General features: G+C 41.5%; 1 long non-coding RNA gene across 1 annotated transcript in view; it reads left to right on the top strand.

The window, feature by feature from the left end:
* The window catches only part of LOC110296654, a 46847-nt gene extending 32376 nt beyond the window's left edge, over nucleotides 1–14471 (top strand). Inside the window, exons 2-3 of the long non-coding RNA XR_002378450.1 lie at nucleotides 7089–7279; nucleotides 13252–14471. This is a non-coding gene — a long non-coding RNA (uncharacterized LOC110296654). The remainder of the gene's footprint in view (nucleotides 1–7088; nucleotides 7280–13251) is intronic.
* Nucleotides 14472–15002: the final 531 nt, after the last annotated feature.

Genomic DNA, 15002 nt, shown 5'->3' with positions numbered 1-15002 from the left:
GGTCTTGAGTGTCTCTGGGGTGTCATGTGTTAAGGATTTGGTCTCTAGCTTGGTGTCCTTGGGAGGTAGTGTGGACTTTAAGGGGTTGGATCTAGTATGTGCTTATGACCGGTTTTAAGCCAATGAGAGAGTGATATCAAATATGGATTGAAAAATACAGTCTCTGCTTTTGGTTTACTCTCCATGAAGTGAATGGCTGTGTTCCACCAGAACCATTGTGTGCTGTCTTGCCAGAAGCCTCAGACAGCTAATTGATAATAGTTTGAAGTTTTGGAATTGTTGGTCAAAATCGATCTTTATTCTTTATAGGCTGACGGTTTCACATATTCCTTTCAGTAGAAGTCTAACTTACACAACCACTGGTTTCAAGATGAGGCCACCAGATAAACAGGAGATAGAGCTATGGAGAAGATCAGCATTCTAGAAATTTCATTTAGATAAAAAAAACAAACAAACTGGTACTTTCTTGTATCTGTGGAAGGCTGTGGAGGGTGTGAGTACACCTGTATAGTGTATGTGAATATATGTGGTATGTATACACTCATGTGTGTGTATGTGTGTAAGTATGACTGAATAATGTATGTGCACATATGTGGTGTGTGTATGTGTGTGTGCACTCATGTGTGTGCATGTGGAAACCAGAGCCTAGTGTTGTATGTTCCTGATTTATCACACATTGCCTTATCCCTTTCAGATAGGGTCCAGTACTGATCCTGGGATTCCCTGTTCCAGGTAGACTCAAAGGATGTTGGAGGGATGTAGCTGTGTCTGCCTTCCACAGTGCTAAGGTCAGAGGCACATTCATATAAAACAGTGCAAGCCCTTTACATGTGTGCTTGGAAAATTCAGGTCCTTACGCTTAGGCAGCAACACTCTTACTTACTGAACCCACTCCCTAGTCCAGATCTATCATTTTATAAGGATAATATATGTATATCATACCTATACAAAATAATACATTATTGTATAATATATAATTACATATTACTAGCTAAACTGATATATAAATTTTGATAGTATTGAATTATTTTCCTTTCCTTTATGTTATCTTTCCCTCTATCCTTCCCTCTTTTCCTTCTTCCCTTCCTCCCTCCCTCCCTCCTCCCCTCCCTCCCTCCCTTTTCCTCTCCCTCCCTTCCTACTTCTTCTCTCTTTCTTTTCCACTCTATTTCTTTTCTTTCTGCTCTGCTGCCCTTCCTTGGTTCCTTTCTACAATAAGAATAAGAGAAGGAAGTAAAGATGTCTAGCAATGATATATCCTAGAGATGCCCACTCTTCAGACTGCACAAACCCACATGCTAAGTCACATGGTACCTGACTTTAGAATAAGGAGAAGTGATGTGTAAGAAGCTATCAAATAATGGAAATTTTGCTGAACACAGGCTGACAGAGAGTGAGAAATTTAATAGTTTAATAGTAATAGTTTGATACGGTTTCCCTAATAATATTTTTGGGTACAGTCTTGATGCTTTTAATCCCCAGACTAACTTGAGAATTCCATTATGAAGGTGGCCCTGGAGGTGATAGGTTTTTGGTCAAAGGCTTTTTTGATGACTTTTAAGAAACAACATCTCCATGGTTCTTTCATGTGTCAGCTTGACCCCATGTGGATGTGTGGGCTTTGCAAATCAACAGCAAGAATAAGAAGGTCCTTATTCCCTCATATCCCTTGACTTTGTCCTTTGTGCTACAGAAAACTGGAAAGGCACATTGAAGCATTGATAACAGTTGTGTGAGGGCTGACGGTGGCCCCCAAGGAACAATTTTTAGTATGCTACACTGTTAGACTAAGAAACTTTGCAACCTAGATCACTTGATTTAACTGCCCCTAGAAGGGATAACCAGTGTCTAGCTTCTCAGAGGACATTCACTAACTCTGTAAAGTTGGGGACTCACAAACTTCCCACAAACATTTGTTGTTTGTGGGGTGTCTACCTGGCAGGTTTGTTGGTAACTTAGTGAAATCTTGTTTTTTGGGAGATTAACTGGGAAAATAGGGTGATCTCAGAGGAAGGAGTTCAGAGGCTTCACAGACAGATGGACATTTGTTGTCATCTAGACCTTAGTGTGGGAGAGCTTAAGTACAGATATGAAGTCAGGATGTGCTAGGGCAAGTGTATGGTACCTTTCAGTTCACTGACTGTAGGGTAACTATTAGGGAAGGAAAAGGTTAAATGTGGTTGGGTTTTAGAATCTGTAGAATGATTTAGGTGGTATGGGATTTGTTCAGATAGGTTTGGGGGTTGGGACTTTGCACAGAGACATCATGAAGTTAGAACCTTCCACTTGGTAATTAGAACATAACCAGAACTAAAGCTGCCTCAACTTATCAGTTAGTGCCATTGTAAACATCAGCTCTCAAGGGTGGTACATATGGCACAAATGCAAAACCACTTTTATAAAAATGTCCATCTCGCCATAATTCAGCAATCATGATTCTGTTGTGAAACTGGTGTATTTCATTTAAGCCCAGAATGCATGCAATATGGACTGCCAAAACAAGTACAAATGTGAACTCTGTTAATAAGGGGTCCAGACCAGGGGGCCATGTATTGAAGGCATTTTCAATCCTGTATCATGATTCCCACTGTGTTAGGGTTTTACTGCTGTGAACAGACACCATGACCAACACAACCCTTATAAGGACAACATTTTATTGGGGCTGGCTTACAGATTCAGAGGTTCAGTCCATTATCATCAAGGCAGGAGCATGGCAGCATCCAGGCAGGCATGGTACAGGAGGAGCTGAGAGTTCTACATCTTCATCTTAAAGCTGCTAGTGGAAGACTGACTTCCAGGCAGCTAGCATGAGGGTCTCAAAGCCCATTCCCACAGTGACATACTTATTCCAAGAAGGCCACACCTCCAAATAGTACCACTCCGCAGACCAAGCATATTTAAACCATGACAGCCACCTTAGAAACTCTTCCCAATATGACGGCAGTGATGGTGCCTGCATTGGAGGAAAGGACATGGTGCAGGGAGAATCATGCTAAGGAGGAACAGAGGCTTGATAGCATTTGTATCTGAATGTAAGATGTGTATGTCACTAAGTGGAGGGGAGCTGAAAGATTTCATGAGGATCCTGCAAGGTTCATCAACTAGCAAAGAGATGAAAAAGCAAAACGAAACAACACGGATGAATAAACAAATGAAAAAAGAAACAAGCAAAAAAAAAAAATCTATTGGATGACCAAGGACTTATGAAGTCCTTGTCTGTATCCTTAAAATCTGCAGCACTGATAGTCAATGAATTTTTGAAATCAAGTGGGGATAAATCCTTGAACCTAGTTACTTGAATCTATGTATGTATTTTAAGTGAAAATTGTTGGGTTTGTGGTTTTTTTTTTTTTTTTTTTTTGAGGCAGTGTTGACCCTAGGCAGTGCATCAGAAGATCTCAGATATACAGTCTCCATTTCAGGACTGAAGGCTAGTCATTGTTAGCATCAAGAAAAACACAGTCCATCTAAGGTCGGGACATGTTTCCAGCAGGGACTGGCAGTGGCTCTCTCATTGGGTAGCTAACAAAGAATTTTCAGTCCTAAGACCAAGGAGGGTGGGACTGTGCTCCGGGCTTCAGGTAGCCAGTGTGCTCGCTCCTGTGGTTGGGCATGGAATGAAGACATCCCTCACCACACAGGGAAGATTTCCAGGCTACTGCCCTGTGGGATTTTGTTTATTGGTCAATTTTGCAAACAACTCCCCTCTGACCAAACATTCAAATTGCTGAAGCAAGGAGGTAATTAGGGAGGTGGTTCTGTGGGTGCCTGGAGTTCTAGGCTTTGCTGAGGTCTGAGAAATGATCTGGGCCAAGACACTAGACTGGGGTCTGTTCTGCTCTGTGGAATCACCAGTGGATACTCTGTTAGCTGTTGCCTGATGGCTTGCAGCAGATGGGGTTCCCTGCATTGCAAAGGAGTTGTCTCTGAAATGATTTGTGTCCTAGAGTCACTAAAACTTCTTGGACTGGTGCAAGCCCACTAGCCAGTGTGTGTGTGTGTGTAACTCTACAGAAACTAAGCAATAAAATGTTGCTATTACATATGGTCTTTTTAGATAAAGAAATTGAGATACAGATTAGTTCTACACCATCCGTAAGGTCAAAAGAATTGAACTATGGCATTGTTCCAGTGTTCAAGCTTATAACTAATAGGAAAGAGAAACACCATTTGCCCTCTCCCCACCTTAAGCTCATTCCGTGGTTGAAGTCCTCTGACTTGAACTAATACAAGGGACATTAACTGAAGGAAAGCAAGTTAAAGTCATTAGCATAGCACAGGCACACACAGATAAGCACCCAGCACAGAGGAACTTGGGGTGCCTGGAACGTGCACCCAGACAGCTTCTAACACATCAGTAGATTTTAATAAAGTATAAAGCAAAGGAGGAGCATTTTGGGTTTCTGGGATGACAGGGAGAGAAGGGAACCGCATGGGGAAAGCTAGTGTTAGACAGGAGGTAGATTCCATGGTGCCATTGTTGGGGTGATAAAGGTGAACATCTGTGATGTTTAACTTCTGCCTTCCTTATATAGAGGAAAGGGAGGACCCTTAATAGTCAATTCCCTATTAGCCAAACAGAAGTAATACAAAGAACATCTCTCCTGCTTGATTTTAAAGAATTCTTCTCTCATATATTACATCCTGACCATGGTTTCTCCTCCTTCCTCTCCCCTAGTACCTTCTACCCTACCTCCTCTCTCCTGCAGGGCCACTTCTCTTCCATTTCCCTTCAGAAAAGAGCTGGACTTCCACAGGTATCAAGCTAAAATGGCCTAACAGTTACAATAAGACCAGACACAAACCTCATATCAAGGCTGGATGAGGCAATTCGGTAGGAGGAAAAGGGCCCCAAGAGCAGGCAAGAGTCAGAGACAGCCCCATTCCCGCTGTTAGGAGTCTCACAAGAACACTAAGCTACACATCCTTAATGTACATGCAGAGGACCTGGGTCAGACCTCCTTGATTTTTGCTTCAGTCTCTATGAGTCCCTATGAACCCATGCTAGCTGATCCTGTGGGCCTCATTCTTGTGTTATCCCTGAGCCATCTGGCTCCTTTCTCTCCTTCTTTGGGATTACTCAAGTTCTGCCAAATGTTTGACTGTCAGTCTCTGCAACTTTTCCTATCAATTGCTGGATGAAGCCTCTCTGATGATGATTCCGCTAGACTCCAGACTACAAGGATAGCATAATAGCATTAGGAATCATTTCATTTACTCTCTCTCTCTCTCTCTCTCTCTCTCTCTCTCTCTCTCTCTCTCTCTCTCTTTCTCCCTCTGTCCCTCCCTCCCTTTCTTTTTCTTTTTTGGCCAGTCATGTTTGGCTCTATGCTAGTTATTCAGCCTCTGGCTCCTGGTCAGTGTCAGGCATGGGTTCCCTCTTGTGGCACAGTTCTGAAGCTGGACCAGTCATTGGCCACTCCTACACGTTTTATGCTACCTTCCTTTATCCCAGCACATCTTGCAGGCAGGACAAATTGTAGATCAAAGGTTTTGTGGCTGGGTTGATGTCCCAGTCCCTCAACGAGATGTCCAGTTCAGGCTCTGTATCCCCCATTCTTAGGTGTCTTTACTAGGGCCACTCTCATAGATTTCACCTCCCCCCATTCCAGTCTTAGTGACCCCAGACTAATGGAATTTGCAGATACTTTTGCCCTCTCTTGGTTTTCTTTTGTATATAATCCATCCTGATATTAACTCCAATATTTGAAGACTGTTATTAGGTTCCCATCTGTATGCTTTTCTCAAGCTAATTGAACCCAGTTAATGTGATCATTTTTTTCTTAAGAAAGATCGTGGTTATTTACAGCTTAATTTGTCAGTATAAATGTAAAGCTTAATTAGTCAGTCCTTCCTTAAAACTGGTACCTGGAGGGCTGGAGAGATGGCTCAGTGGTTAAGAGCACCGACTGCTCTTCTGAAGGTCCTGAGTTCAAATCCCAGCAACCACATGGTGGCTCACAACCATCCGAAATGAGAAATAAATAACCTATGGGCCGGAGTGAACAGGGCCGGAGCAAAAGGGAGAAAGGGAAGCGGGGGGTGGGGGGGCTGTTCAAAACAAAACAAAACTGGTAACCAGAACTGAATTCAGACTTCAGTAGGATCTGATATGACTGGCATAGATTCCTACAAAGAGAAGTTTCTAGATTCGGCATGCCATCCCTTAACAAGTGACACAACAATGTGTGAATAGATCTGTACAGATATTCTGATAGTACTGGAGGAGCTTAGGACTGAAGGAGCAAAGGAAAGTTGCATTATGGACCTGGGCCTTCAAAACATTGGCTTTTAAGGTAATAACCCAACCTCAGTGATGGATGAGAAATAACAAGAAAATACAAGATGAGCATGCTGTAATGTCAGGCTACACCATGCATCATGTGCTGTTCACAGAGATGAACATTCAAGAGGGCAAACATTGCTTGTTGACATGTAAAACTTCTCTTCATTTATTTTTATTACTTTTGTTTATGTATATGTATGTGTATATGTGTCTCTGTGTGTATATGTCATATGTAGATGCCCAAAGAGGCCAGAAGGAGGCATCACATCCCCTGAAGTTGGAGTTACAACAGTTGAGAGCCAGTGTTCCTTACCTCTGAGCTATCTCTTCATCCCCTCAAATCCACTTTTTATGTAAAATTTAGACAGTAGATGTAGAAGCATCTATGGTCTAAAATTCTACACATAGAGTAAACTCTGAAAGCATGTTTAACAGGTTTCCTAAGGGTACGACAACTTGATAGCTGTTCACCTCATGGTAATGGGGTTGTGATCTGTGCTTATGTTAGCTGTCATATTGGATATATTGTAGTTTTAAAGAAAGAATATATCTGTTTTACCAAAGAAATTTGATAGTGTGTCTTTGACTTGAAGTAGTTGGCTTTGCAAGGTGGCACAGCCACTGGTTGATTTTATTGGCTGGCATTTATACCTGCATTGACTATTGAATGGAGGATGCATTTAGCAAGGCCAAGGGATGAACCTGTTTGGCACCTATCTACACACTGTTTAGCCAAAAGTCTCTACTCAGTGAATGCACACAGAGAGGCAGGGCTGCCTTTCACCTTTAGTTTCTGCTTTAGATGCCATGTGTTCTGATGCCAGACTGACTGATGAACAGCAAACTCACAGCCACGGGCAGCTCTTTTTAAAAGTCCTCTGAGATGCAGAAGAAACACCCAGGGTTTGAAAGATTTACCTGGGCAGCTCAAGGAGAATGAAAGAGGGAAGCTTAACCAAACTCCAAGACACTCTTAAGGAAATAGGATAGGGGGTAAGGTAAAAGGATTCTCTGCTCTGTGTCCACTCCTCCACCAGAAAACAAAGATGCTCCAAGCTCACACCCTACCCATAATCCTAAAGTTTATGTTAGCATTTGTCTGCAAGCCTGGGCTCCTGGGTGTTTGTAGACCTGTTGTCAGAGAGTTGGGTTTTTGTACTGTGCATTCATTCAGTTCCTTACTACCTGATACTTCAAAACTCCCCAAGTTTGTTTGTAGAGAAGTTATCTAGTTAAGGCAAAAATACTGTTTTATGCACTAAAATACCACTTAGTTGGAAAAAATTATGTCCCAGGCAGGGTTTGGATGAGAGGGCAGAAGATCAAAGCTAAGTGGTTCTGCTTTAAAACTTGATGCGTTTACCCTGCCCTTCACCCCCTTTCTGGGGAAGAAGGAAGCATAGAAGAACACAGCGGGACGGAGAGAGGCTTTCTTGGCTCCAGCCTGAGAAGAGAAGGGGCAGCTGGAGGGAATGGCCATGATATTATCTTTAAAGATCCCCAGTGTCTTCTTCCAAGGCTCAGTGGTAAATTATAATCCTCCTTCCATTATCTATCATTTTAGTATTATTTGAAAATGAAAAACATTTCAGATAATTATAGCAGACACTGTGTGTTCACTAAAGCAGAACAGATGTGAATGTTCTGTATATTTACTTCAGATCTATTTTTATTTTTTACATAAGCCCTACAAATAAGGCTAGCTCTTCATCCACACTTCTTCCCCTGGTTTCTTATTAGAATTATCAGGTTTTTTTTTTTGTTGTTTTCAGAATGAGTGGGCTGCATTGCTAGGGCTTTTTTTTTTTTTAAAGAAATCACACACACACACACACACACACACACATATTTCTACATATCTACCTATCCATCCATCCATCTTACTTAGTGCTATTTGACATAAACTAGAGTCATCCGAAAGGAGAAGCCTCACTGAGGAATTGCCCAGATCATATTAGTTTGTGGTTGTGTCTTATCGCTATTGCTACCGTTTCAATTGGTTATTGATAGAGAAGGGCCCAATTCACTCTGGGTGTCATTATCCTTAGGCAGGTGGTTCTGGGCTGTATAAGAAAGCTAGCTAGGCCTGAGTTTATGAGAGAGCCAGAAAATAGCATTTCTCCATAGTTTTTGCTTCAAGTTCCTACCTCAAGTATATATGTATGTATGTATGTATGTATGTATGTATGTATGTATAGATATATGTGATAGGCTGTGACCTGCACATGCAGGATGGAATAAGTTCCCTCCTTCCCTAAGCTGCTTTTGATCATAATGTTTTATCGCAGCTGCAGAAAGGAAGCTAGAATGATATTGTTCATTGCCCTTAATCCGCATGGTCCTTTACATTCTAATTTTTTTATACAAATGTTACTGGACTATATGTCTGATAAGGAATCTAACCCACTCCATGCCTTGCCTTTTTAAAACTCTACTTTAGGTGTTTAAGTTTTAGAAATAGGGAAACCCATGACCTTGGTTCATTGATGTAACTTTTTGTAAATACTCATCATCTTTATAAACTTTGTCCATGCCCCTGTTCTAAGAAGTAGAATTGATGAATTGTTTCTTTCTTTTATTTTCTTTCATATTGCTACTGTAGGAGTAGAGGTTTGCTCCCCAGCATGCGGATTCCCCTTTCTCCCTGTACAATCAGACTGACTACCATCATCTGCATAGTATACATGCTTACTTCCTTCACCCTCTTCTAGGATTTAGGTAAGTGTTCCTTAAGGGCTAGGATGTTAAAGACACCATTCTAAGCCCATGGCACAATCAGGAGCTGGTAAACCTTGGCAAAGTACAGCCAACCTACCAGGAGCTCTCCTGATCATGGGAGGCATGGCTTTGAAGCATCATCTGTATCCCAGGCCTCATCAGTTTCCAGGCACTTCGAGGTGAGCAGCTTGCTCTGTCTTCCACATCTGTGTGATGTGTGGCTTGACACAGACTCAAAAGCAACAGAGGTGACCTGTTGATATGCCCCAACAAGGCTATCCCTCCCACCACTGCCTCCCCTTCTGGATCACCTCCCCTCTCTAAGCAGTAGCATTCTTCTCTACCATCTTTAAAAATAATACCTCTTCCCTATTAGCCCAAGTTCTCTGCTCAATATAAAGCAAAATTCTCAAAATAATATTCTGTACTAAGGTCTCCAATTTCTTTCCCTACTTTCTCATAAAACCACTTCTGTAAAGTTATTGCCCATTTGACATTTTTGAGTTGGAAACTATATATGTGTGTGTATGTGTGTGTGTACATATACTCATATATACATACACACACATATATATATATACACATGTATATGTGTATATATATGTATATATACCCAACATTAAACTTCTCATTGCCTGCAAATAAAAAAGAACTTTAAAAAATTTCTTAGTCATACAGAAGGCAAAAAGTATTAACCAAGCTTTGCACAGTTAAAATAAACACAGTCAGTGACTGCCAAAACACTTTACAAGTACAGCTTTAGCGTTGACCAACTGTTAGTCATGACGTAGGAAGCTGAAGGTGGGTCCCAGGCAGAGCTGGCTGTGCCCACATCTCTATGGCTGAGTCCCGGTTGTCTTTTCACTGCTTCACATAACTACCTTTTCAGATGTTAGCTAATTAATTCACTCTATGGCCTCAATTTCTCCTTTCTCCTCCTTGACTCTTCTCCCCATTTGGGTTTATATGTGGGATTTGGGCTCACTTGAGAAGTCCTACCATTTACCATATGGACACCTTTACAGGAATCTTCTGTCCTGCACACACATCGTTTCCCTATGTGCCTTCCCTCCTATACAATGAGTCACTCAGCCGGTTGCTCATTCTTGCCACTGGCACTTAAAATAGACTTCTTTAAAGAGCACTTTGTCATCACAGGAGTAAGCTCGTCACTACGGTCATTTCACATTTGCTCTAAGTCATTTAACAATGGGGCGGTGATAAACTGACTATTTTCTTTCTGAACTCTGAAGATTTCACACTTGAGCTTTTATCTTCTACGCAGGTTCAACTTCGACACTAGTGCTCCATCTCTCGGTACAGCTTTCAGACTCTAACCATTGTTGCTGAGCTGCATTCTGAGGTATGACTTACTCAGTTGCAATTCTGAGGTAGATTGCGTATTTGAATTAATTAACTTAGCAAAAGAGATACAGTCAGCAACCTAGACTGGAACATCTCCCAAAGGTCCCTAGTAAGGAGTTACCCTGAGGTGGTGGACCCTTTAGAAGGTGGAGCCTAGTGAGAGGTCTACAGGGAATTGGGGGTGTGTCTACAAAGAAGCCTGTGGAATTTCATTCTCTTCCTTCCTTTCTTTCCATTCGGTCAGGTGAGTGGTTTTGCTTTCCTACGAGTTTCTGTCCTGATGTGTTGCTGTGCTGACACTTCTTGAACACTCCAGCTGTGATATCTCTACAAGTCTTTATTGCCCAGCACTCAGGACCTGAAGGGCTGTGAGGAGAGTGCAGATCGATGACCTCTTGGAGTGTGTCCTTTCCAAATTCATCATCCAAGTTCCCCTTCTCCTTTGGTGATAACTTGCTCCATACACAGAGATGCTTGGAGGCTGCGGTCCCGGATGCTGCATTGCCTGTATTGTTATGCACAAAGCTCTATGAGAGAGGAGCTGATTAATGGAACAGAGCAGAGAGGCCGGGGAACACAGGACAGGACAGGGTCATGGGAGGGGCTGGCAGGAGACTGTGTACCTGACTTGGATCCCTCTGAGTGCTCACAGCCTGCAGTCACTGTTTGGCTCAGGATCACTTGGCTTCATGTCATATTATTTCCTCTGCGCCTGAGCTGGTGAGAATAATTGAGCTGTATTCTGGATACTTTATCCATGAATAATTAGGGGTAACATTCAGACATAATAAACATCTGTGAAATATTTTAACTTACTTAAAGTAAAATGCACATTAAAGGCTAACTTTGATATTCTATAAGCAACAGATTATTTATCTATAATGTTCTCTTTCAGAAAAGTTTAGGAGTGCATGAATACACATGCATGGTTTTGCATATATACATGTGTTACAATATATATACATATATACATACACACACACACACATATATATATGAATATACTGTTTAGCAACATTTCCCCAAGGGGTCACTGTGTGCAACTGTTGGAAGTATGATTAACTGTTCCAGTAAACGGAAGCTACAGGCATACAATGATGGAAAGTTAGCAAAGAATAGATTTTTTTTCTGGACACAAAGATAATTCTATAGATCCAAGGCATTTGTACATAGAGGGTTCACTAGATATTAATTAAAGGTATTAATTTAATATTTGAGTAGACAAAGTCCCAAACAGTGCAGGACAAATTAAGAAAGCTCCCTGCACATTCTCCTATATTGAGAGAGATGACCATTCTGTTTCTTTCCTGGTAGAACATTTCATTGTCTGTCCATATTTATATTTCGGATGGTTTTGTGTCCTTCACCTAAATGCTTTGGATAGTTACTAGGTTTAGAACAATGTGTGTTACTCAGCTTCTCCGTTCCTTCATCAAAAACAGGAAGGGGAAAGAAGTTAATGAGTGTTGGAGACAAGATGTGCATGGAAACAAGGGCAAATTATTCATAAATGAAAACGAGGTTACTGGGCTCAAGAGTTTAACTGTTACCTCAACACCAACTACAATTTCCTGGACAGAAAGTCTTAATGAGGATGGGCAGCAGTCAGGTTGGCCTTGGGAATGTCTGTGGGAGATTGTCTGGATTGTTAATTGAGGTGGGAAGGCCCATCCTCAGGGTGGACGTTTCAATTTCATGGATGGGGCCCTGAACTGTAGAACAGTGAAGAAAGTCAGCTGATTTCGGCCATCAAGCAAACAAGCAAGGACACAGGTATCTTCTCTTTGCTCCAGACTATGGATGTGATGGACCCAGCTGCCTGAGTCCCAGCACTGAGCTCCCAGAAATGGTGCAGTGTAGCCTGGAATTATTAACCCAATGAGCCCAACCCTCCTCTAAGGTGCTTAGGGTGAGGTTTTTGTTTTTGTTTTTGTTTTTGTTTGTTTGGCTTGTTTTTTCCACAACAACAGAAATGAATCTGGAAAACCAGGAAAGTTCATTTAATTATTAACACAACAAAGAAGAAAGTAACTGCTCTAAGAAACAAGAAGTGATGATGTAGGGTATCTGTGGTTGATCAACTTTAAATGTTGAATCTGCTGCTAACCTGTGTTACAGATGGGTGTAACCCAGCATTACAGATGGTTGATACCTATGCTAACATGTAGAAAGAGAGAGTATCTCACTGGTTAGCACAGAATGGCATTTAGTAAGTGGCAGGTGCCTCTCTCCATCCTCCTCCCCAACCTCCCCCTTTCTCCTCCTCCTCCTCCTCCTCCTCCTCCTCCTCCTCCTCCTCCTGTCTCTCCTCCTCCTGACACTATTACTGCTACAATGGGGATTATTCATTACAATTTATAATAAAAAGTGAATTTCGTGTGAAATCTGGTAAGAAAAAGACAGAGATGGGTTAAAAGGATGACACTAAGCTTTCAGCTTCCATCTGATAAAAGACTCAGGACACATGCTGAGGTGTGCAGGCACCGGGATGTGACAGTTCTCCCATGTGTACCTTTTCCTTCCTAGGGCATTTCCAGGAACTTGGAGAACTTCTTGGTCTTTTCTGTTTGGAAGATCTAGCCAGCTAGTTGATATTATTGGAGCAGAGCTGAAGCCTTATTCAAATGTCACCTTCAATGTCAATGTAGGCTTATTTCCTCGAAGGGGAGAATTTTGCCCAGTGATTCTAGAAAATAATTGTGTCTGTATCAGAAATTCAAACTTCAAGGACCTAACCACCACATTTTAGATTAAATTATTTTATTTAAAATGATTTTCTTTTGGACAATGAAACTAACATTTTCCTCTTGGTACAGAATGTTCACATGACACATGTATACATTTCACTTGATCACACCAGATATGTTTTTCTTTCTCTTTAGAGTGTAAAAAGTGAATGCTGAGCCCCTAGTGGTAAGACAAGGTTGAAGTTTCAAATGTGTTCAATGCAATCACATCTTCCTGGATCATGAAGAAGCAGCAGAGAAATTTCAGTTAATAGCCTGAGGTTGAACAGACTATCCTGGCACTCTTAATAAGTTTAGAGTTTAAGTAGGACATTTTTATATTTCAGCATGTTCCAGCCTTCTGGCCAACACTCAAGAATCTGTCATTATGGAAGGAAGGGGAGCTGGATCAAGGATAATGAGCTTTGGACTCTACAGAAGGAGCTGTGGGACTCCCATTCCAGTGTGCCACTTAGCTGGCAAGTCCAAGTGACCAACACAAGGAAGGGCTCCACCTTTTCAGACTTTAGTTTGGTCAACATATGGATTTGTGAGTTTAGAAAAATACAAATACCACTCACTGCAAAGTCCTGCTATTCACAGGGATTCTTCAAATATTTTTGTACTTGTAAAGAAACTTCATATTCATAGTAGAAACCAATAGAAGTTCATTACTTGGGTGACTTGGGAGGGCAATTATACTAAAACGTTAGCTTGTTATTTATAATCTAGATCATAGGGTATGTTGAGACAATATTATATCAACATATTAACGTATGATACAATCTAGAATCACCCAAGAAGAGGGTCTCAATGAGAGATTGTGCTCAGGTGTCCTGTGACCATGTATGTGGGGATTCAACTTGATTACATTAATTGAAGTTGGAAAGTTTTCTTATCATGGGTTCTAGACTAAGCTTATGCATGAGGATTTGAGCAAGAAGAAGAGTTCCAAGAAGAGATGTGCATCCCTAATTTTTTTTGAATGCTTGGACAACATGGAGAAGACCCTGGGCATGGGTCATGGACAGCGGTGTAAGAGTAGAGAAAGCAATGAGTGCAGGTTTGCCCACTTTTATTTCCCCTCAGCTCTGGACTAGCTATGTCTACTGAGCAACTATATAATGATGTGGCTGGCTGCTTTAAATTCCTGCCTAGACTCTCTCCCGTGATGGACTGTCACCTGAAACTGTGAGGCCAACCAAGACTTTCTTTCTCAAAGTTGGTTTTGTTAGGGTACTTTAGCAATGCTATCTGGAAATGAAATGAAAACAACTACTGTGTAAGATATTAGTAACGCCAATTAACCATTACAAAAGCTTTGAAATTGTTATTATCATTATGCTCATTTTAAAAGTAAACCCATATCCATGACTTAGATTTTCTCAATTAGAAATCTGCTTTTCAGTTAACTAGGATTACTCTTCCCAATGTCCTCTGCACTTAAGACACTCAAGTTACTTGCACTTCTGCGATGGAATGCCCAATAGTAGCAACTTAAGGGAAGGTTGATTGTCTCAAACTTTGGAGGATTCAGTTCATCTTGGTGGGGAAGTCACAATAGGGCAGTTCAGTCTACATCTTGGATGGCTGGGAAGCAGTGTGAGTGACAGGAAGTGGCCACTCCCAGGAACCCACCTTCACTGACTAACCTCCTCCAACTAGAAACGGAATCTCAAATTTTCTTGACCATCTCAAATACCACCACCAGCCAAGAATTAAGTGTCAAAACCATGAGTCTATAGTGGACAATTCAGGTGCAAGCCATTACAGTGTGGTGGGGCTGGGCTTTGGTCAATGGATGTAGCTGGAAGGATTGGGTGGCAGTTTCAGAGAACTTGACCTAAAGAATATTCCTGCTCTGCTTCACTTTAATTACACCAACTCTCACTCTTATCTCCCCCGCA

Source organism: Mus caroli, chromosome 1, assembly GCF_900094665.2.
Source record: "Mus caroli chromosome 1, CAROLI_EIJ_v1.1, whole genome shotgun sequence".
Taxonomy (NCBI): Eukaryota; Metazoa; Chordata; class Mammalia; order Rodentia; family Muridae; genus Mus; species Mus caroli.
Note: the sequence above shows the minus strand (reverse complement) of the source record. Positions and strands in the feature narration are given on the sequence as shown.